Here is a 22,561-nt window from a genome sequence, read left to right as displayed (position 1 = left end):
CTGGATATTAAAAGAGCACGCTGGATGCATTCTAGCAGTATGCTATATCTTCAAATAAATCATTTGAAATAAGGTTTCGGTGCACATACTTTGTGACAAACACACATTTGTTTTACGCAATTGCTGTTACATTAGACAATATCAAATCAATAAGCAATTATTGTTGATTATACAGAGTGATTACCAGATAAAATTGTTCACCTACCTACATAACACGCCAGCAAATATTAAAAAAATATATATTAAAACTAGTCCGTTCTACTTACATAATTTTTTTGTTTTAATGCAGGTACATACAGTGTGCTACAGTAAAAATGTATGTTTTTTGGCTAGGTGGTAGTCAATGATACTGGGTATAACCCCTGTGTGTAACTTTTAACGCACCCTTAAATGTTTTCGAGATGTAGCACCTCAAAATGTCCCATAGGTGCAACGGCCCATTGAAGAGTACTGTGAAATATGCCAACTTCAGGGGTCAATAATTCCAAAATGCTACAGTAAAATTGTCTGTTTTTTGGCTAGGTGGTAGTCAAGGATACTGGGTATAACCCCTATGTGGACATTTCAATGCACCCTTAAAGGTTTTCGAGATGTAGCACCTCAAAATGTCCCATAAGTGCACTGGCCCATTGAAGAGTACTGTGAAATATGCCAAGTTCACGGGTCCATAACTTTAAAATGCTACAGTAAATAGATCTGCTTTTTGTCTAGATGTTAGTCGCAAATACTGGGTATAACTCCAATGTAGAACTTCGGACGCACCCTCAAAGAAAGTCGAGATATGGCACCCCAAATTGTCCCAATAACCCCATAATGCTACAGTAAAACTGTTTTCTTGCATGACGGTAGACATCAAGACAAGGTATAACCTAGCTGTGGAACCTTTAACGCACCATCAAAGACATACTTGTACAAAAACACATTTTCTGTACATACAACAAGTGACATGAAATCTATATACATGTAACTGCATAGCAGTAATATACGCAATGGCTTAGACCAACAAGAGTAGGCCTATAATAAATTGTATAAGAGTAAAAATTCGAATAAGCTTTATTTTCCAATCGTGCACACACAGACAAGCAACGTGTTGTGATTTCAGGAGCTCAGAATGAAAAAATACAGTATAGACAAACACAGGAAATGGAAAAAATAAATATATAAAATAAAAATAAAATACATCAATGATGAAAATTTATTAATTTACATAAGAGGTGAGAGGGACAGTTAATTATTGATATGCAAAGTATAACAAAACGGTGTATACTATGCCTTTTACAAATATACACATCATTTACTTAATTATGCATAAACCGTATTGCAGGCTCTTCACTAGAATATTGCACTTAGAAACATGTAGGTACTTTTGGATATGATTAATATTCTTTGTGGAGATAGGCTGCCTAAAAAACTGTTCTATCAAAGTAATATAGAGAATGGTAAGGGGAGTGGGTGATGGAGGTTCCACGTGAAGTTCACGTTCATCTCAAGGGGGATTCAGCATGTCATGACTTAGACAGCAAGCAGCATCTCTCTCTCTCTCTCTCTCTCTCTCTCTCTCTCTCTCTCTCTCTCACACACACATGCATGCATGCATACACACATACATACATACATACAGACACGCCCACAGACAAACACGCGGACACACACACACAAACAGACACGCCAACAGACACACACACACGCACATACAAAGTTTTTATTTTAAAAACGTAAAAGAAGAGAACACGAGATGGTCGTGAATAAGAAACTGGACAAGCGGATGCTTCGCGTTTTTAAGGTGGAACGGAAAGTGTCAATAAGAAACTGCGAATAAGAAACTGGATTCAGCCTCGTGACGTCATGATAATCCTCGAGCTCATCTGGATCTTCAACATGTCGTCGGTTTTAAATAAGCGTTCAGATCGACGAACACGACAAGTATGGGATGAATTTCGACTCAAAATGATTAACAAATGCACGCACAGTCATCCGTGAACGTGATACACGTTTCATTTGTATTTTACGATTCACAAACAAATGCCTTATGATTAGATTCTGTGAAATTTAGATTTGAATAAACACGAAGCGATTTGTACAAATAGAGGCAGATTTCTGATCGCAATGTTTTATTTTGTGTTCATGTATATTGTTTTTGCGCATACCAATGAGAAGTTGCGCATTTGTGGATCCTGTGACGCGCGTTCATACATCCTGTTCGGTTCATTTGGATTTTGAGACTTTCTTTACACGGTTTTGCATTGGACAATCCACACACACACAACTGCAGATCCATGCGCAACCGTGCAGAAAATAAGAACTACCACTAGATGGCAGGCTTATGGAAACCATAGGTGCTGGTCATATCTTTAGAATATTATCAAAAAGTTGATGCATTTCACTATTTCCATTAAAAAAGTCAAACTTGTAAATAATATGAATTCATTACACGCAGACTGATATATTTCAAATGTTTATTTATTTTAACTGTGATCATTAAAACTGACAACTAATTAAAATACCAAATTGATAAGGCGTTTTAATCTCAAAGACAAAGCATTTTCTCATAAAGTTAATAGATGCAGTTATTACAGTTACAGTGCAGTGGATGAGTCAATGCAGTTATTACAGTTACAGTGCAGTAGATGAGTTAATGCAGTTATTACAGTTACAGTGCAGTTAATGCAGTTATTGCATTAGTCTGACTTTATTACAAAAATCTAAGAAATTAGTAAAGTTTGATCAGAAAACTTTGGCATCTTAAGTCCTCAACATGCAACCTGGACACACTCCCCACATCCTTTTTCAAAAAAATGTTTAAATGTTTAGAGCCAGATCTTTTAAAAATAGTAAATACTTTATTTCTCTCAGAAACTTTCTCAGAGTCCCTAAAAACTGCATTTGTCAAGCCTTTACTAAAATAAGAGCAATCTAGACAAAAACTTACTGTCTAACTACAGACCATCAAATCTTCCTTCATAGGCAAGATCATTGAAAAGGTTGTCTTCAATCAGCTGAACAAATTCCTAAACTCAAATGGCAATCTGGACAATTATCAGTCTGGTTTCCGTCAGCATCACAGCACAGAAAAAGTAAATGATATAATATAAATTAAATTCTGATTCAGGCAAGATATACATACACACACTGCATCATCTGCACTACAGAACTGTGTACTGGTACTGCATTAACTCATCTACTGCACTGTAACTGTAATAACTGCATTAACTCATCTACTGCACTGTAACTGTAATAACTGCATTAACTCATCTACTGCACTGTAACTGTAATAACTGCATTAACTCATCTACTGCACTGTAACTATAATAACTGCATTGACTCATCCACTGCACTGTAACTATAATAACTGCATTGACTCATCCACTGGACTGTAACTATAATAACTGCATTGACTCATCCACTGCACTGTAACTATAATAACTGCATTGACTCATCCACTGCACTGTAACTATAATAACTGCATTGACTCATCCACTGCACTGTAACTATAATAACTGCATTGACTCATCCACTGCACTGTAACTATAATAACTGCATTGACTCATCCACTGCACTGTAACTATAATAACTGCATTGACTCATCTACTGCACTGTAACTTTAATAACTGCATTAACTCATCTACTGCACTGTAACTGTAATAATTGCATTGACTCATCTACTGCACTGTAACTGTAATAACTGCATTGACTCATCTACTGCACTGTAACTATAATAACTGCATTGACTCATCCACTGCACTGTAACTATAATAACTGCATTGACTCATCCACTGGACTGTAACTATAATAACTGCATTGACTCATCCACTGCACTGTAACTATAATAACTGCATTGACTCATCCACTGCACTGTAACTATAATAACTGCATTGACTCATCCACTGCACTGTAACTATAATAACTGCATTGACTCATCCACTGCACTGTAACTATAATAACTGCATTGACTCATCCACTGCACTGTAACTATAATAACTGCATTGACTCATCCACTGCACTGTAACTATAATAACTGCATTGACTCATCCACTGCACTGTAACTATAATAACTGCATTGACTCATCCACTGCACTGTAACTATAATAACTGCATTGACTCATCCACTGCACTGTAACTATAATAACTGCATTGACTCATCCACTGCACTGTAACTTTAATAACTGCATTAACTCATCTACTGCACTGTAACTGTAATAATTGCATTGACTCATCTACTGCACTGTAACTGTAATAACTGCATTGACTCATCTACTGCACTGTAACTATAATAACTGCATTGACTCATCCACTGCACTGTAACTATAATAACTGCATTGACTCATCCACTGGACTGTAACTATAATAACTGCATTGACTCATCCACTGCACTGTAACTATAATAACTGCATTGACTCATCCACTGCACTGTAACTATAATAACTGCATTGACTCATCTACTGCACTGTAACTTTAATAACTGCATTAACTCATCTACTGCACTGTAACTGTAATAACTGCATTAACTCATCTACTGCACTGTAACTGTAATAACTGCATTAACTCATCTACTGCACTGTAACTATAATAACTGCATTGACTCATCTACTGCACTGTAACTTTAATAACTGCATTTACTTATCTACCGCACTGTAACTGTAATAACTGCATTGACTCATCTACTGCACTGTAACTATAATAACGGCATTGACTCATCCACTGCACTGTAACTATAATAACTGCATTGACTCATCCACTGCACTGTAACTATAATAACTGCATTGACTCATCTACTGCACTGTAACTTTAATAACTGCATTAACTCATCTACTGCACTGTAACTATAATAACTGCATTAACTCATCTACTGCACTGTAACTGTAATAACTGCATTGACTCATCCACTGCACTGTAACTGTAATAACTGCATTAACTCATCTACTGCACTGTAACTTTAATAACTGCATTAACTCATCTACTGCACTGTAACTGTAATAACTGCATTAACTCATCTACTGCACTGTAACTGTAATAACTGCATTAACTCATCTACTGCACTGTAACTGTAATAACTGCATTAACTCATCTACTGCACTGTAACTATAATAACTGCATTGACTCATCTACTGCACTGTAACTTTAATAATTGCATTAACTCATCTACTGCACTGTAACTGTAATAACTGCATTTACTTATCTACTGCACTGTAACTGTAATAACTGCATTAACTCATCTACTGCACTGTAACTATAATAACTGCATTGACTCATCTACTGCACTGTAACTTTAATAATTGCATTGACTCATCTACTGCACTGTAACTTTAATAACTGCATTAACTCATCTACTGCACTGTAACTTTAATAATTGCATTAACTCATCTACTGCACTGTAACTATAATAACTGCATTAACTCATCTACTGCACTGTAACTTTAATAATTGCATTAACTCATCTACTGCACTGTAACTTTAATAATTGCATTAACTCATCTACTGCACTGTAACTTTAATAACTGCATTAACTCATCTACTGCACTGTAACTTTAATAATTGCATTAACTCATCTACTGCACTGTAACTGTAATAACTGCATGACTCATCTACTGCACTGTAACTTTAATAATTGCATTAACTCATCTACTGCACTGTAACTGTAATAACTGCATTGACTCATCTACTGCACTGTAACTTTAATAATTGCATTAACTCATCTACTGCACTGTAACTGTAATAACTGCATTAACTTATCTACTGCACTGTAACTGTAATAACTGCATTAACTCATCTACTGCACTGTAACTATAATAACTGCATTGACTCATCTACTGCACTGTAACTTTAATAATTGCATTAACTCATCTACTGCACTGTAACTGTAATAACTGCATTAACTTATCTACTGCACTGTAACTGTAATAACTGCATTAACTCATCTACTGCACTGTAACTATAATAACTGCATTGACTCATCTACTGCACTGTAACTTTAATAATTGCATTGACTCATCTACTGCACTGTAACTGTAATAATTGCATTAACTCATCTACTGCACTGTAACTTTAATAACTGCATTAACTCATCTACTGCACTGTAACTTTAATAATTGCATTAACTCATCTACTGCACTGTAACTGTAATAACTGCATTGACTCATCTACTGCACTGTAACTTTAATAATTGCATTAACTCATCTACTGCACTGTAACTGTAATAACTGCATTGACTCATCTACTGCACTGTAACTTTAATAATTGCATTAACTCATCTACTGCACTGTAACTTTAATAACTGCATTGACTGATCTACTGCACTGTAACTTTAATAACTGCATTGACTCATCTACTGCACTGTAACTTTAATAACTGCATTAACTCATCTACTGCACTGTAACTTTAATAACTGCATTAACTCATCTAATGCACTGTAACTGTAATAACTGCATTGACTCATCTACTGCACTGTAACTTTAATAATTGCATTAACTCATCTACTGCACTGTAACTTTAATAACTGCATTAACTCATCTACTGCACTGTAATAACTGCATTAACTCATCTACTGCACTGTAACTTTAATAACTGCATTGACTCATCTACTGCACTGTAACTGTAATAACTGCATTAACTCATCTACCGCACTGTAACTGTAATAACTGCATTGACTCATCTACTGCACTGTAACTGTAATAACTGCATTAACTCATCTACTGCACTGTAACTGTAATAACTGCATTGACTCATCTACTGCACTGTAACTGTAATAACTGCATTGACTCATCTACTGCACTGTAACTGTAATAACTGCATTAACTCATCTACTGCACTGTAACTGTAATAACTGCATCTATTAACTTTATGAGAAAATGCTTTGTCTTTGAGATTAAAACGCCTTATCAATTTGGTATTTTAATTAGTTGTCAGTTTTAATGATCACAGTTAAAATAAATAAACATTTGAAATATATCAGTCTGCGTGTAATGAATTCATATTATTTACAAGTTTGACTTTTTTAATGGAAATAGTGAAATGCATCAACTTTTTGATAATATTCTAAAGATATGACCAGCACCTATGGTTTCCATAAGCCTGCCATCTAGTGGTAGTTCTTATTTTCTGCACGGTTGCGCATGGATCTGCAGTTGCGTGTGTGTGTCCAATGCAAAACCGTGTAAAGAAAGTCTCAAAATCCAAATGAACCGAACAGGATGTATGAACGCGCGTCACAGGATCCACAAATGCGCAACTTCTCATTGGTATGCGCAAAAACAATATACATGAACACAAAATAAAACATTGCGATCAGAAATCTGCCTCTATTTGTACAAATCGCTTCGTGTTTATTCAAATCTAAATTTCACAGAATCTAATCATAAGGCATTTGTTTGTGAATCGTAAAATACAAATGAAACGTGTATCACGTTCACGGATGACTGTGCGTGCATTTGTTAATCATTTTGAGTCGAAATTCATCCCATAGACAAGAAGTGAAATAAAAACATGATCACATAAAGACATTATATCAGAAGCTGAAGCGAAGATGATCGTTTAGTTCTTACCGTGTAGTTTGTGTTAGTTTGTGGCTTTATTCTTTCGAGTCGAACTAATTTTCTTCTTGTTGTTTAATGGCCTTTCACTCCTTATGAGTATTACCGCCACCTTCTGTAGGATAAAGGTAATGTCCCCTGTTAACACCGCCTTACATATATATGATTATTTAACACTCAAACCCTTTTCCAGAAGGTCCACAACACTCACTGCGCATTTAGTTGTGTGACCCATCCTTATCTATAGATCATTACTTCTTCCTCCCTATGTCTTCTATAAGACTGCTCTCTTTTCCCTACTGATTTAACAATATTATAATACCACTACCTGTGCTCTTGCCATCATAACTTTCCTGTTATCACTGATCTGAACCCATTTCTTCCCAGAGATGCTTCAAGTTTTTCTTTAATGCTTCGTTTGCTAATTTATCTACTGCTTCATTCCCTACTATCCAGATATGAGCCAACAAAACCACTGTTGTACACTCTCCTTCCAATCTGTACAGTAATGTTTTACATAGATTTCCTCTTACAAAGCACATTTACCAGCCAAAGTTGCTCATGTTATTGTGAGACATGACATAACACCTTTTATTATATCCATCCTTGTTGGTTTACCATCTAACCTACCCATTATCCCACATCTGTATTCCTGATACCTCATAAACCATTATGTTTATTAAACCCCCATTTACATTTCTTTATTCTGCTGAACCCACAGGAAGATATTTGGAAGAATGTCAGTAACAAAACAGATCTCATCCCCCATTTCCTGCAGGGAAAATAAATACTATGGGAGTCGATGGGGATTCAAAACAAAATGTATACAGGTTCGGTTTGCAACAATCTGAGGGTTAGTAAATTATGACGGAAGTTTCATTTTTGGGAGAACTATTCCTTTAAACTACGTGAAGAGACGGCAGACCTGGGACATCAGCTTTACGGCTCTGTTGTTTATTATGTGTCCAGCAGGGAAAGTTGAATCACAAAATACAATGTTTACAACCTAATAAATACTGAAGAATTAATTATATATTTAAGATTAAAAGTAAATATATCATTTAAACTGAAAGAAGAAGTGCTTCTGCACCAGTGTTTATCCCTTAAGAAACCTGACCATGGTAAAAAAAAATTTTTGGAATAGTGATTATTTTTGCTAAAACCAGTTTCACTATAGTAACCATGTTTCAACCAACTCACTTACACATTATCAGCTGCCCCATCCAGACACATTGACTTATTGTATTTTTGTGTGTGAATTTATCTATTGTAAATGTGATATCTTAATGTAATGATGTGCACAACAGGTTAAATATCTGTAGATATCTACTGATGGTCTTCATACATGATCACAGGAGACAATTGATTTACTACAATTTTGTGAACTGAAAAATGAATAATGCACATAGCTGGATCATATATATATATATATATATATATATATATATATACAGCAATGATATATAATCTAATGTATCCTAGTTATCTTCAAATATGCAGGAGACTTGAGTGTATGTTGTGAATGCATAGGCATATATAAAGTTAGACAGACATGATTCATCCCTTTATGAATTTCTAGGGGGGGAAAATGACATGTTTCTTGTGAAAACATTATTAATCAAGACACTTTTATCAAAAACAGGATGGCTTCTGCTAATGACTCCTATGGGCTGACACGCTTCTTCAAATATATTCCTAATACTCCAGTCAAACTGCTCCACTCACTGATAAAAGAAAGTTTAAAATTGTAGTGAAAATTGTTATTGGAAATAATGCCAGGGTGTTATGTGTCATGATTCTTGAGTGGTGAGACAAGAACAGAGGACCCAGGTGCACACAGCGGGTAAGGGGTTAACAGATATTTAATAAATAATGAAACAAAGACCCACGTGGGGGTAACATAACATGACATGACATGGGTACAATAACAAGACAGGACTAAGACTACCTACACTTAAACAAGACTAAAATAAATTATAAACATGAACATCAAAACTACACATTCTCCTCAGCCTCCAGCATGGTCAGATTTTCAAAAGCAGCCACAGCACAGATGATGGACTACCAAAGAAAGAGTTAAGATGGGTCACGCCCTAAATACGCAGCTTCATTTTAATACCAAATTTATTTTTGTCAATAAACTAGATTAAAAACAATAAATCTGACACCAAGAAAGCTAACACAGGTCTCATCTCTGGACAAAAGGGCATCTATAATAAACTTGATTTTACATTTACATTTAGTGATTTTGCAGACTATTTTATCCAAAGCGACTTACAAAGAGTTCGGGAAGTAATAAGCGATATGTCATACAAAGAGCAATAGTACAATAGGTGCTAATACAAAGTTACTATCTTCCGCATCTCTTCCGTCAACATGTAGCTGATTGATTTTAACCTCTACCTGTTGAGAGAAGAGAGGGTTAGTGTGTTTATTTTTTAATTTGTCTTTTAAGTATTCACAGAAGAGATGGGTTTAGTTATTTGAAGGTTGTGAGAGATGTGGTTGACCGGACCGTGTTAGGAAGAATGTTCCACCAGGAAGGAGTTGTGAAGGAGATTTAGTGCCCTTATGAGAAGACATTACAAGGAGCCGCTCATTTGCTGAATGCAGGGTTTCCTGATGTTGGAGTGTAGTAGGGTGTGAAAGTATGCAGGTGCAGATCCAGTGATAGTCCTGTAGGCAAACATCAGTGACTTGAATCTGATCCGGTCTTCAACCGGTAGCCAGTGGAGAGAGATGAAAAGATGATGGCAGTGCAGTCTCAGTGGAGTGGTTTGCTTTGAAGCCAGACTGTTGGTCATCCAACATATTTATACCAATAAATAAAGAATCGCTCGATGTCATGACCAGGAAATTGGGCACTATTTTCTCTAATACATTAGAAGCTGTTGCACCTACGAAGTCAAAAAAGATTAATGAGAAAAATATTGCACCATGGTACAATAGCACCACTCGCGCCCTTAAAAGAGAAACTCGCAAACTAGAGCGCAAATGGATAAAATCGCAATTAGAGCTCTTTAAAATGGCGTGGAAAGAGAGTGCATATTGTTATAAAAAGGCACTAAAAGCAGCAAAGGCAGAGCACCTCCGTAACCTCATAGAAACCAACAAAAACAACCCAAGGTTTTTATTTAGCACAGTCGCTAAATTGACAAATAAACAGACATCGACTGACCTGGCTATTCCGCCGCACCTCGGTAGCAAAGAATTCATGATATTTTTTACAGAGAAAATCGAAAACATTCGTGACAAAATTTTAAAAACTCAACCTCCAAATCTGTCCTATGAATTAGCACCAACCATCGCTCCAAAACAAAGGCTCCAGCGTTTTTCACCTATTAAACAGGAGGATTTAATTCAACTTATTGCAACTTCTAAACCTACAACTTGCTTATTAGACCCCATACCAACTAAATTATTAAAAGAGCTACTACCTGTTGCAATTGAGCCCATTTATAACATTATCAACTCGTCAATTAATCTAGGCCATGTCCCAGGACACTTTAAGATGGCCGCCATTAAGCCTCTAATCAAGAAACCAAACTTAGATCCAAATGAACTATAGACCGATTTCAAATCTCCCATACCTGTCTAAAATACTAGAAAAAGTAGTGTCCACTCAGTTGTGCTCTTTCTTACAAAATAACGACATGCACGAAAAATTTCAGTCAGGCTTTAGATCGCATCATAGCACTGAAACTGCGCTCGTTAAAATTACACACGACCTGCTTATAGCATCAGATAAAGGCAACATCTCACTCCTGGTCCTGCTTGACCTTAGTGCTGCGTTCCATACCGTAGACCATAAGATACTTCTAGATCACTTACACAATTATACCGGTATTGAGGGACAGGCACTACAATGGTTTAGATCTTACTTGTCAGACAGACATCAATTTGTCCATTTAAATGGGGAATCATCCAATCTAACGCAAGTAAATTATGGTTTACCACAGGGATCGGTTCTGGGACCCGTGCTGTTCTCCATATACATGCTGCCCCTCTGAAACATTATTAAAAAACATGGAATTAGCTTCCATTGCTATGCAGATGATACTCAGCTATATATCTCATCAAGACCAGATGATTCCTCCCAGCTATCCAAATTGGCAGAGTGCATTAAAGATATAAAACATTGGATGACCTGTAATTCTAATAAAACAGAAATATTACTTATCGGACCAAAGACACGCAAACCGAATATTTTACAACCCATCACGCTCGCTAAGATCTCAAAACTCAGGACTTTTGATAATACCTAGAATAACTAAATCCACCAAAGGGGGTCGAGCTTTCTCATACGTAGCACCTAAACTCTGGAATAACCTTCCTGATATTATTCCAGGATCAGACACACTCGCCCAATTTAAATCTAGATTAAAGACACATCTTTTCAGCCAAGCATTCACTTAATGCAAAATATGCTAAATAAACCACCAGGAGATGCTGACATTAGATATTATTCATTAGAATAATTGGATTTATTATATAAAACACCATGTAGTGTGTTTTACCCTTTCTTGGGTTTTTCGTTTCTCCCCTGTAAAGCTGCTTTAGAACAATGCAAATTGTGAAAGGCGCTATATACATAAAATTGAATTGAATCCAGTAGTTTGTTCTCTAGTCACTGAGTGTCCTGCCCAGAACTGAAGTGAATGTGGATTCTTTTCCTGATCTTTCATGTAAACAGGCAGAAGGATTCCAAAACATGTCAAGGGACTTTGACTTCTTTTGGCGCATCATGATGGACTGTGCAGGGAAAATTGAGAATGTCATTAAAACACTGTCACGCATGTATGTGTAAGTCATGTATGTATTTATTAGGCAAGCAACAGGTTTAAGGTGATTTTAAAGTATCAATGTCATTTTGAATGTATGCTATCCAAAATAGAAATAAGTGTATTGTTGTGTGGTCATTTTATTGTGGTATAATGAGTGAACAGCACTCAACAATGCATTCCAGGGCCTCAGCTTTATGACCGGACCCCTCTCTAACTGTCATGATGGAGATATTGAGCTGGATGTTGGTGGGCTGACATTAACAAATGTCCAATCACAGCCTTGGAATGGAGAGGCACTAAATTTCAATATCCTCCGTTCCTGTAAGGTGCACCTACAACAGACACGAACACCAAAGTTGTGAGTCTCCCTCAGAGACTGTCAAGTTCTCCAGATGTTATAATTAGTTCAGCTCTGCCCAAACCTGAAAACGGATTGCTCAACACATAAAGGATACAAAGGGACAACTCAATTCCTTTTTAGTTATTTATTTTCCTTCCAGATGGTTTTTAAAGGATTAAGGACTAAGGGATAGGGAATAGGTTGATAACCTTAAACAGAAAATAAACATACATTACTTTTCACACTCAAAACACAGCAACAAAGCATGCTAACATTTCCATCAATTACTTTAACACATTATTGGGAAAAATTCACAATAAAAAGTGTCAGCCCTCCTAATACAATTAAACATAGATGCAACATAATAAATCATTAGAAACATAACATACCAGTTGCGTCTTTTGAGTTGAACATGAGCTGTGTTTTCTTATTTTTTAGATGGAGAGGAATTAAGTCAAAGCAAACATCAATCATTTTATACCCTGACAGGTGCGCAGGTAAAATTAGTCCCTCAAGCAACGCTGGCTCAATTTTTAGTTCCAGTTTAGGTTTTCTGCCCTCTTCAGGCCTGGAGTTCTTTAAAGGGAAAAATTGCTCGTGTCTTATGTTCTGTCCTGTGACTCGACAGAGACTGTTACAGTAACGCTGAAGTTCTGATCCTGAGAGACCATGATGTAAATGCAGCCGGTTTTTTGAATATATTTGAAAAAAGCACGTACTTTAATTTTGACATGCCGAAAACCAGAAGCAAGCCCCGTAACCAAAGCACAGAGACCAAGCGCACATGTAGCGGTGATGTTCCTGCTAGTTTAATTCTTTATTCTTTATACTTCATTCTCCGTGGTGTTTGTTACAACTGCATATAAGTTGAAGAATATATTTGACTGTGAAGATTGCTTCTGGGAAATGACTCTGCCGTTGGTTGAGAGGAAGGCTAAAGTGGTCAGTATTACTCTGTATTCTTTATTGTAATTTATGTAATGTTTGCAATATTTGATGTTGTCTTATATTTCGTTTACTTGAACTTTTAGTTCTACAATGTTAAGGTGTTAATAAACATCTGTATATGGAACCGGAGTCTCGCATTCAATCGATGGGCAGCATACTTGACATCAGTGTATTCTCTCAGTTTGTGTTCATCTTAGGCTTGCATTACTGTCTTTCATATGTCTCAGATAATTCTTGGCATAAATCTTTATTATATATACATTATCACACTACAGAGAACCTTCTGCTATACAGTTATCTTAGTCACTTGCATTTTCGATCTTTTGCTCTTTCCTTTAGAATTTTACTAACATTTAGTTGTTTGTTTTCTTGTGTATCTTTTGTTAATACATTTTATTTATATTACACCCGTGTCTTCCTTTATATATTTATCCAGTTATTTACATAATTGCTCTATTCCTATTTTTCTTAACATTTTATATTGTTTATAAATTCCGTATAGCTGGTACCCGCACGCACACACCCTATACAGTTGTTGCCTGTGTGAAGATCGCTTCAATCACATGGTCAACCCAATCACCTGATGATCGTTTATTGCATGTTTTACTGTGCTGTAATATCTCAGTTTGGTCAGTTATTGTCATTGGCATGAGGCTTGCATTGATCAAAAGTGAAATACCAAACTGATATGTAGAATATTGAACACGTACCCCTCTGTCTCAAACCACTCGATAACACCAATAAACAATAAGTTATATTACTTCAGACTTAAAATAAATACAATCAAATATGATTTATTTCAGAATGTACACTATAGGGGATCTTTAGTGTTAGACCGTTGGTCCAAATTCACTTGCATTGGTTTTGTGTCCATACAATTGAAGTCTTTCACAAACACCTTTCACAAACAACTTTGCATTTCGCAGAACAAAGAAAGTCATACAGGTCGAAATTGACAAGAGTGAGTGATGACAGAAAAGCTAAACATTTAGAAGTATTAAGTTGAAGAGAACATATAAAGACAGTGTAGTGTTTATTCTCCTCAATGCAAACTGATGATCTGTATTGACTTAAATGCTGCTGAAGAGCCTGTTGTCTCAAACACTGGAGCTAAAGACATATAAAATCCGTCAAACTTCACGACTGTCGACTGTCTGCTACCTGGAGGCACCAACCAAGGCTCCCATCCAAAGCGTGTTCGCCCTCACCATCACTGATGTCGAGGGCTTTCACTGCGGCATGTCAGCTGCCTCCACCCTTCATGCCATGGCCATCCTGCAGAGCCACAGAGTGGTTAGTCGAGGGAAGTGGTTAGACGAGGGAAAACTGGACCCAGTGGTTATGCAGGGCCTGCGCACCGCCACAGACCTCGCTCTCCGGGCGACCAAAGTGACGGCGCGCACACTGGGTCTGAAGATGTCCACTCTTGTGGTCCAAGAGAGACACCTCTGGCTCAATTCTGCGCAGATGGGAGGCGTCTAGAGAGTCCGTTTTCCTGATGCACCCATCGCACAGCGTGGGCTGCTTTGGCATCGTCGAAGACTTTCGAGTCTTTTGACGAAATAGCAGATGGAGGCCATACGCCTCTCCGCCGCGACCCGGCCCCTACTAGGGCGTAGTGGTCCCGGTTGGTGTCTGCTTCCCAACAGCCCCGTACCTCCACCCGTGGTTCTGGTGCCCCCTCCTCAGATGGCCCTCCGCGGACGGTGGTTTCTTCTGCGCAGATGGGAGACATCGGGAGAGTCCGCTTTCTTGATGTACCCCTCGCACAGCGTGGGCTGCTTGGGCATCGTCGAAAGACTTTCAAGTTTTTTGACGAAATAACAGACGGAAGCCATCAGCCTCTCCGCCGTGACCCGGCCCCCACTAGGGTCTCGAGGTCCAGGTTGGCGTCTGCATCTCAGCAGCCCCGCCCCTCCGTACCTCTGCCTGCGGTTCCAGTGTTGTGGAATTTTTCTTATTCCTTAATCAAGGTGAGTTTTAAACACTTCAGACAAATGCAACACACAGAGAGCATGAGTTACCTTGCAAGGTATTTTATATTTATTGACATTCAGTCTGCATCACAAGCATGGCGCAGAGAGAAGGTGCCCTCCTTCCCACTTACAGGGCTTTTATATGATCCAAACATGACACCCCTTCTTCTCCCCCACCCTTGAGCAAGAACGTATCTTTGGTAACAAAAAATGTGTCGCCATCTCCTATCTTCACCAGAACCTCTTGGTCTTTGCTCAAGGGCAAAGGAGCTGAGTGGTCTGCCACGTAGCAAAACATTTCTAAGGAATTTATGAACAACAAGATAGACATTCTTGAATCAATTTTTACAGAGATTAGCGTGAAGAAACCCACGTCATGAAAATTTCCATCACACCAGTCAGTTGGCACCCTGCGGACGGTGGTTTCAACAGAGGAGGTTAGCTCCTTGCCAGGAAATGGCTGGCAGGAGCCACCGGGGAGACCTAGGACATTGGGCGCAGCTACGGCCCCACGATCGCTGCCACCACAGAACCTCCCCCCACGAGGCAATGAAGCAGATCTCCCCGCTAGTTCCTCTGTCACAATGTCTCGGGGCCTGGTCATAGCTCCCCAGCGCGTCACGGTGCCTAATGAGGATGATCCGTCTCGGCCTCGCAATCGGTTGCCAGGCACTCGCCCAAGTCATGGGACATTCTCTATCCTCAGAGGTGACAGGCAAGCAACAGTCAGTGGTCGCCCTGAAACACCTCTTCTCGTCCTACTGCGCTTCCTGCAGCACAGAGTGCCTTGATCTGTGTCGTGCTGGGCAGCACAACCCGATCAGCAGATTCCTAATGGGCACACAGGGGGCTAATCCCCCCTGTCGTTATCTGTACCCTCCTGGGACCTTAACAAGGTCCTGGTGGCCCTGCTTTAAGCCTCGTTGGAGACCCTGGAGAACCCAACCTTTCTCAAAAGATGAAGGCGCTTCTCCTGTTGACGCTCCATGAGGAGGGTAGGGGATCAGCACGCACTCTCCATATCCAGGGTGAGCCTAGAGTTGGGGTACCCCACGTGGGCTAGACCCCAACCTGGCCACATGCCCAGAGTCCCACCACCCCCGTGCGGACTAGGTGGTGGGGAACCAACCCTTTCCCTGTCATGCCCAGTACGCGCCCTGTGCCTCTACTCGGCCCAAACACAGAGCTCTCGCTCTGAGCAGCTCTTTGTCTGTGTCAGGGGACAGCAGGGGGCTGTCTCCAAACAGAAACTGGTGCACTGCATCGTGGACGACATCCCTTGGCTTGCCGATCTCAGGCCCTGCCCACTGTAGTGACGCTCACAAGGTGAACCCTTGTACCTGGGCTAGTGCTCCACACGTAGTGACTCCCCTCCTTGGGTAGTCCCGTCTGACGCTTTCTCACTCTTGGTTCCCCTGTCGGCGAACCTGTGACATCCCCTAGGTGGTCTCCACCGCTTGCGTGCACCCCTGGGTTGGGCCTGTACTACTACTCCCATGAGTTCTGCCCACTGGTGAGACCGTGTAGGTATTCCACATATGATTTCCCTTCGGCAGATGTGGTCTCTGTAGCGCCCCCCCCCCCGCAGGCATGGGGTAGCGCTTCCCAGTGCTCCTTACGGTGTCTGGCGGCCTGCTCGCCTCCAGAGTAGCAAGGCCACCTGTACGGCCGGTAGTAAGAACCTCTCGTCGTGGTCACACGAATTGATCACCACAATACTGGATGGTTACGATTCGCAAGGATGTTCATTTGTGACTCGCAAGGATGTTCATTTGTGACTCGCCCAGGCAGGTCAGTGTCGTTTTACTGTAAATCGTGACGCGGTGCAGAACCTTGGCGTTTTCCAGGGTAACCCCATTCTGTCAGTCTCGACACAACGTCGAGAGACTGACAGAAAAAGAACGTCTTGGTTACGTATGTAACCTCAGTTCCTATCATGCCACGAGCGCTGCGCCGGCACGCTTCAGCGAACAAGAGTGCCTCTCAAGTTCCCTTAGCCCAAAAAGGTGAATGAATGAGCACACCATCTTCCCTTTTATACCTGTATGTACGGGGCGGAGTCTGGCGTGCCGTCCCATTCGCCAAGTTCATTGGCCTTTTCAAAGAGTCGGAGATGACTGGTTCTCAAGTCAAACCCCATTCTGTCAGTCTCGTCACAACGTCTCGTTCTCTCCATAATACATACGTAACCAAGTTTATTTATTTATTTCAGCTAACTACACGTTCATTTATTACAAGTATAATTTATCAGCTAACTACATGTTTGTTTATTTATTTCAGTAGTTTTTAAACCGAAAGTATACTTGTAGGTTTTTTAGGTGTACTAGTTCATAAGTTTTAGCACATTTGTCATTTATATAAGTACACTTGAAAGTTTACTCTCAGTAAACTACTCATTTATCTTAAGTATGCTGGTAAGCTTTCTTTAGGTAACCTTGCATATTTACTGATAGTAAACTATCAATACTTTTAGTACATTTGTAAGTGCACTTTAAGGTGTATTCTTAGTAAACTAGTTGAAGTATTTTTATGAACATACTATTTAAGATATTATTTTTGCGCTTGAAATACTTTTATTATACCTCTAACTGTGCATGTACAGATGACTTAATATCATAAAACACATTAACATATTAATGTTCACCTTACTAGGAAAATATTAGGAAACACATGCTAAACCAGCAAAATAAGCCAAATCAATTATATTCAGTTCAAATTTACAAAACACAGATTTACAAATACATATTAATATAAAAAGTAGTGACAGAAGTATAAAACATGAAATTATGCAATAGACATAATAAATAGAAATTTTTTTGTATTTACTATATAGAAAAGTTATGAAAGAGAGTCAAAACATTCCTTTGTGTTTACATGCAATAACTGTACAACATGTACATTTTAACTATATATATATATATATATATATGTATGTGTCTTATGCTAGTATGCAACAAACAATAAAATACAACTATTCTAAATAATCCAGAGAGTATGGAGTAATACTAAAAGATATTTATTAACCAAACATTTTGATTCTGGGTCATTGGAAAGGAGATGTAGGGTGGTTTCTAGGGTGCTCTAATAGATTGCTAGGGCATGGCTCAAAACTTCACCGCCATCAAACGCACGATCACCTTTACTGTATAAGCTGCTCAAATTTACACCTCATTTATGGGTCGACGACAAAAAGTGTCAAATTTTGTTCAGAAAAAAACAGAATAATAAGAAGAGCACCAGTAACTTTGAGAATAATGTTTAATAGGCTACTCAAGCATAAGAATAGACACACGTACAAGCCAAGTGTACTTAGTTAATATTTCTAAGAAGTAGAATAAAAGTCTACTTTCCTATTTTAAGTTTCAAATAAGTTTACTCATAGCACACTTGAATAAACTGACACTGAAAAACGCCAGTTTATGGTCAGATATAGACAATTATTATGTTATTATTATTATGTTATTCCAGTGCAGCAGATAAGATCAAGTATGTGACCTTTTGAATGAGATGGAAAAACAATAAACTGCTTCAGTTGAAAGCTGTCCAAGCATGATAAAAAAGACTTACTTTATCGCAGACCAGTATTACATTTGGAGAAATGGAACACAATCAATTTAGAAACACTGAAAGATCAATACAGAAATAAGTTTGACATTTGAGTGGACGGTAAATAGTAGTTATGATATTTGGTGTTTGTCCATTAACAAGTAACACCATAGATTCAAAAGCAGTTTTAAAAGACACTTTCTACGTATTAATATAAAGCGTTGCTAGAACCCCACCTCAAGCGTAGGCAAAACCAGGAGGAATGGTGTGATTCAGCTGAAAAAAAAAGACATTTTGTTTATGTTTTTTATTAATATTTATGTCTCCGTTAACGCTTTCCTCGCCAATGACAGTTATTTTATCAATTAGGAGATTTTACGGCAATCCATGTTTCCACTATTATGCAGTATGTGGTGATGTAACCGACCTTTACACAGTGCAGCATATACAGATCCAAAAGCATAAATACTCTGTATCATTGTTCTGAATCTTAAAACGCTGGTGTGGAATAAGTTGAGCAGAGAAAGTCAAACTTACAGTCTTTCAGTAGATCCCAAACCAGTGACGCTGTGTTGATAAATGAACGAATATTACATAATCCAAAGTGTTTGGAGTAGATTCAGCTATAATTGACTGGTCTAGATGAGCACAGAGTAATCCACAGTGAGATCGGATTTTCTTGAACGTAAAAAAGACGTAAACCAGAAACACTTTATGGCATTTGAATCATCCGGATTGATATTCAGTCTTGACCCGGGGTGACTCAAAAATGTCTGTGTGAAGGTGAAGATACAGAGACTCAAAAACCACACAGCACCGGCAGACTTGGGCACCACCGTATATTGAAGTACCGATGCAACAGGCAGGAATATTGTAGATAAAAGCAGGAGATCGCTGTGGGGACCAGCAGATCAATGCAGAAGCTAAGACATATCCGCTCTGTGTTGACCATATATATTTGGGTTCCCTTTCTGTCGGTCTCTCGACAGATGGGGTTCGCCCTTGAGAACCTATCATCTTCTGACTATTTTGAAAAGGCCAATGAAATTGGCGAATGAAATTTGCATGCCGGGCTCCGCCCCCGGATATCCGGGTATAAAGGGGAGCCGGCGTGCTCATTCATTCACCTTTTGTTCTTCGGAGCCTTCGCATCTGATGACATTCTTCGAATTGCCGAATTCTACGACGCGGTGCAGCAGAGATTCCCCTGGGCGTCCTGGCAGTTCCTGAGGTATTTTTCTAAAAAAAAATTTCCTGAGGTATTTCCTCAGCGTGGCATTGCCCGCTGATCTCTTGGGTGCAGTACACTCATCGAGGACGGAAACGGACACGGTGGTTGCCGCAGGTGTTCGGGGGTCCGACCACTGTGGCAGCCTCGTGGATTCGTCCTGCCCGCACTGCGCGCGGATGGCTATTCAGACGTTGCGTCACTGCGCGCGGATGGCTAGTCAGACGTTGCGTCACTGCGGGCGGATGGCTATTCAGACGTTGCGTCACGGTGGCTATGTTCTGTCAAGAGCAAGCCACCACCTCGTTTGCTTCCCGTTCTGTGACCGCAGCGGCTACGGCCCTGCCGTCAGCGGCGGCGTGCAGCGAGGGTGATGTGGGGATTATCGGGAGCGTTAATCCGTCAGCCGGCCGGCTCGCGGACTGCTCGCGCCCCGTCTCGCTTGTTTAGCAGTTCCCCGAGGATGGTCCTAAGCCATCTTATTCCTCAGCCATGCGCTCGGACACGAGCCGTGGAGATGAGGTGTCTCTTGCAACATCGGAGCGCAACCTGCTGGCATCAGACTCTGGCGATTCCCTGAAGCTCCCTCCCTCGGGAGGTCGAGCACAGGTGAGAGCAGACGTCAAGATGTCAGCCATGCTCGCTCGGACCGCCGTGAGCGTCGGTTTGCGGTGCGCCGCAGCCCTGGTGCTCGCGGCTGGGTACTTCGCACATTGGGCCCGGGCGCGACTCCAAGCCGTGCCCGGCTCAAGTGCCAAGTTTTACCGAGCTGCAAAAGGAGTTCAGTAAGACCTGGAGCGTCCCCTTCGGCGCGCTTCCGTCTAGCTGACTCTATCGCCCTCTCTTCCCTCGGGGCGGGGAGGCAGCTAGGGACTATGTCAATGCACCCTGGGTGGAGCATGCAGTCGCGGGTATCCGCAGACGGCGGCCACCTGGGGAGTTTGACCTAGACTCACCGTCCAGGGCATGTAAGGCCTGTGCAAGGTCTGGGAAGGGAGTATCAAGTGCCGCTAGTTGCGCCTTACGGGCCCAACTTCACTTGGTCCTCGGAGCTAATACTCCTGACGACAACTCCCCCTGGCCAAATCCCCCGGCGAAGGGCCCTACTCGCAGGGGATGGGCACGTTGCATTCGAGCCGGGCCTTTGGGTCTGGCTCCTGGACGGGACGAGGAGCTCCTGAATGATCTACCCCCCACAGTGGTGGAGACTATCACTCAGGCAAGGGCCATGCCCACAAGGCTGGATGCCTTTAAGTGGCGCCCCTTCTCGTCCTGGTGCTCTTCTCGAGGAGAAGACCCGCGGAATTGCTCGCTCAGGAACGTGCTGTCCTATGCAGGAGAGGCTGGGGAGTAATCTCCCCTTCCATATTGGAGCGGGGGTACCCGCTGTCGCGGTTATCACGTACCAGTTGCTGGTGAGCCTCTGGGGTGGCAACCTGATTATTAGGTTCCTCTAGGGCGCGAGGGGCTAAGGCCTCGTCCGCGCCCCGTACCCTCTTGGGACCTTAAAGCGGGCCTTTGGGTCCCCTTTTTCGGGCCCTGCGGAGAGCCCCCTTCCTCGTTCTGCGAGGGGGGGTTGGCTCTCCTGCTGGGGCTCGAGTCCGTCCAGAGGGTGAGGCACCTGCAAGCATTCCGTGTCCACCGATTGAAAAAATTCAGGCCCAGTGACTCTCACGTGATCCTGAGACCCCGGCCGACTTACGTGCCCAAAGTTCCGCCGCCCGCCTTTTGGGAAGTAGGTGGTGAACTTGCAGGCGCTCCCACACCGGGAGAAAGACCCAACCTGTACGTGGGGTATCCAGTAAGCACATTGCGCCTCTACTCGAACCACACGGAGGGCTCAAGGCCCTGAGCAGCTCTTGTCTGTTATGGAGGTCAGCAACGGGAGTGCTGTCTCCGAGGAGAGTTGTCGCGCTTGAGACCATGTTGGTGTCTCCACTGTATTCCCCCCTATGGTGGGAAGTGGTCTCCGTAGCGCACGTCCACATTGAGGGAACAGCGCTTACCCAGTAGCCCTACGGTACTGGACGGCTTCTCAGTTAGAGAACAAGGCTCCGTCTGTGGTGGCCGAGGGCAGGGGCTACTCATCTTTGCCAAAAGCTCTGGGAGCCCCTGCCTGCCCACTGGAAGGTTACAAATTTAGCGATAGCGCTCATGTGTGGCTCGCACAGGCCGGTCAACGTCGCTTCGCTAGAGATTGTGACGCGGCTTAG

This window comes from Barbatula barbatula, assembly GCF_947034865.1.
Source record: "Barbatula barbatula genome assembly, chromosome: 6".
NCBI lineage: Eukaryota > Metazoa > Chordata > Actinopteri > Cypriniformes > Nemacheilidae > Barbatula > Barbatula barbatula.
This window is presented reverse-complemented; position numbering follows the sequence as displayed.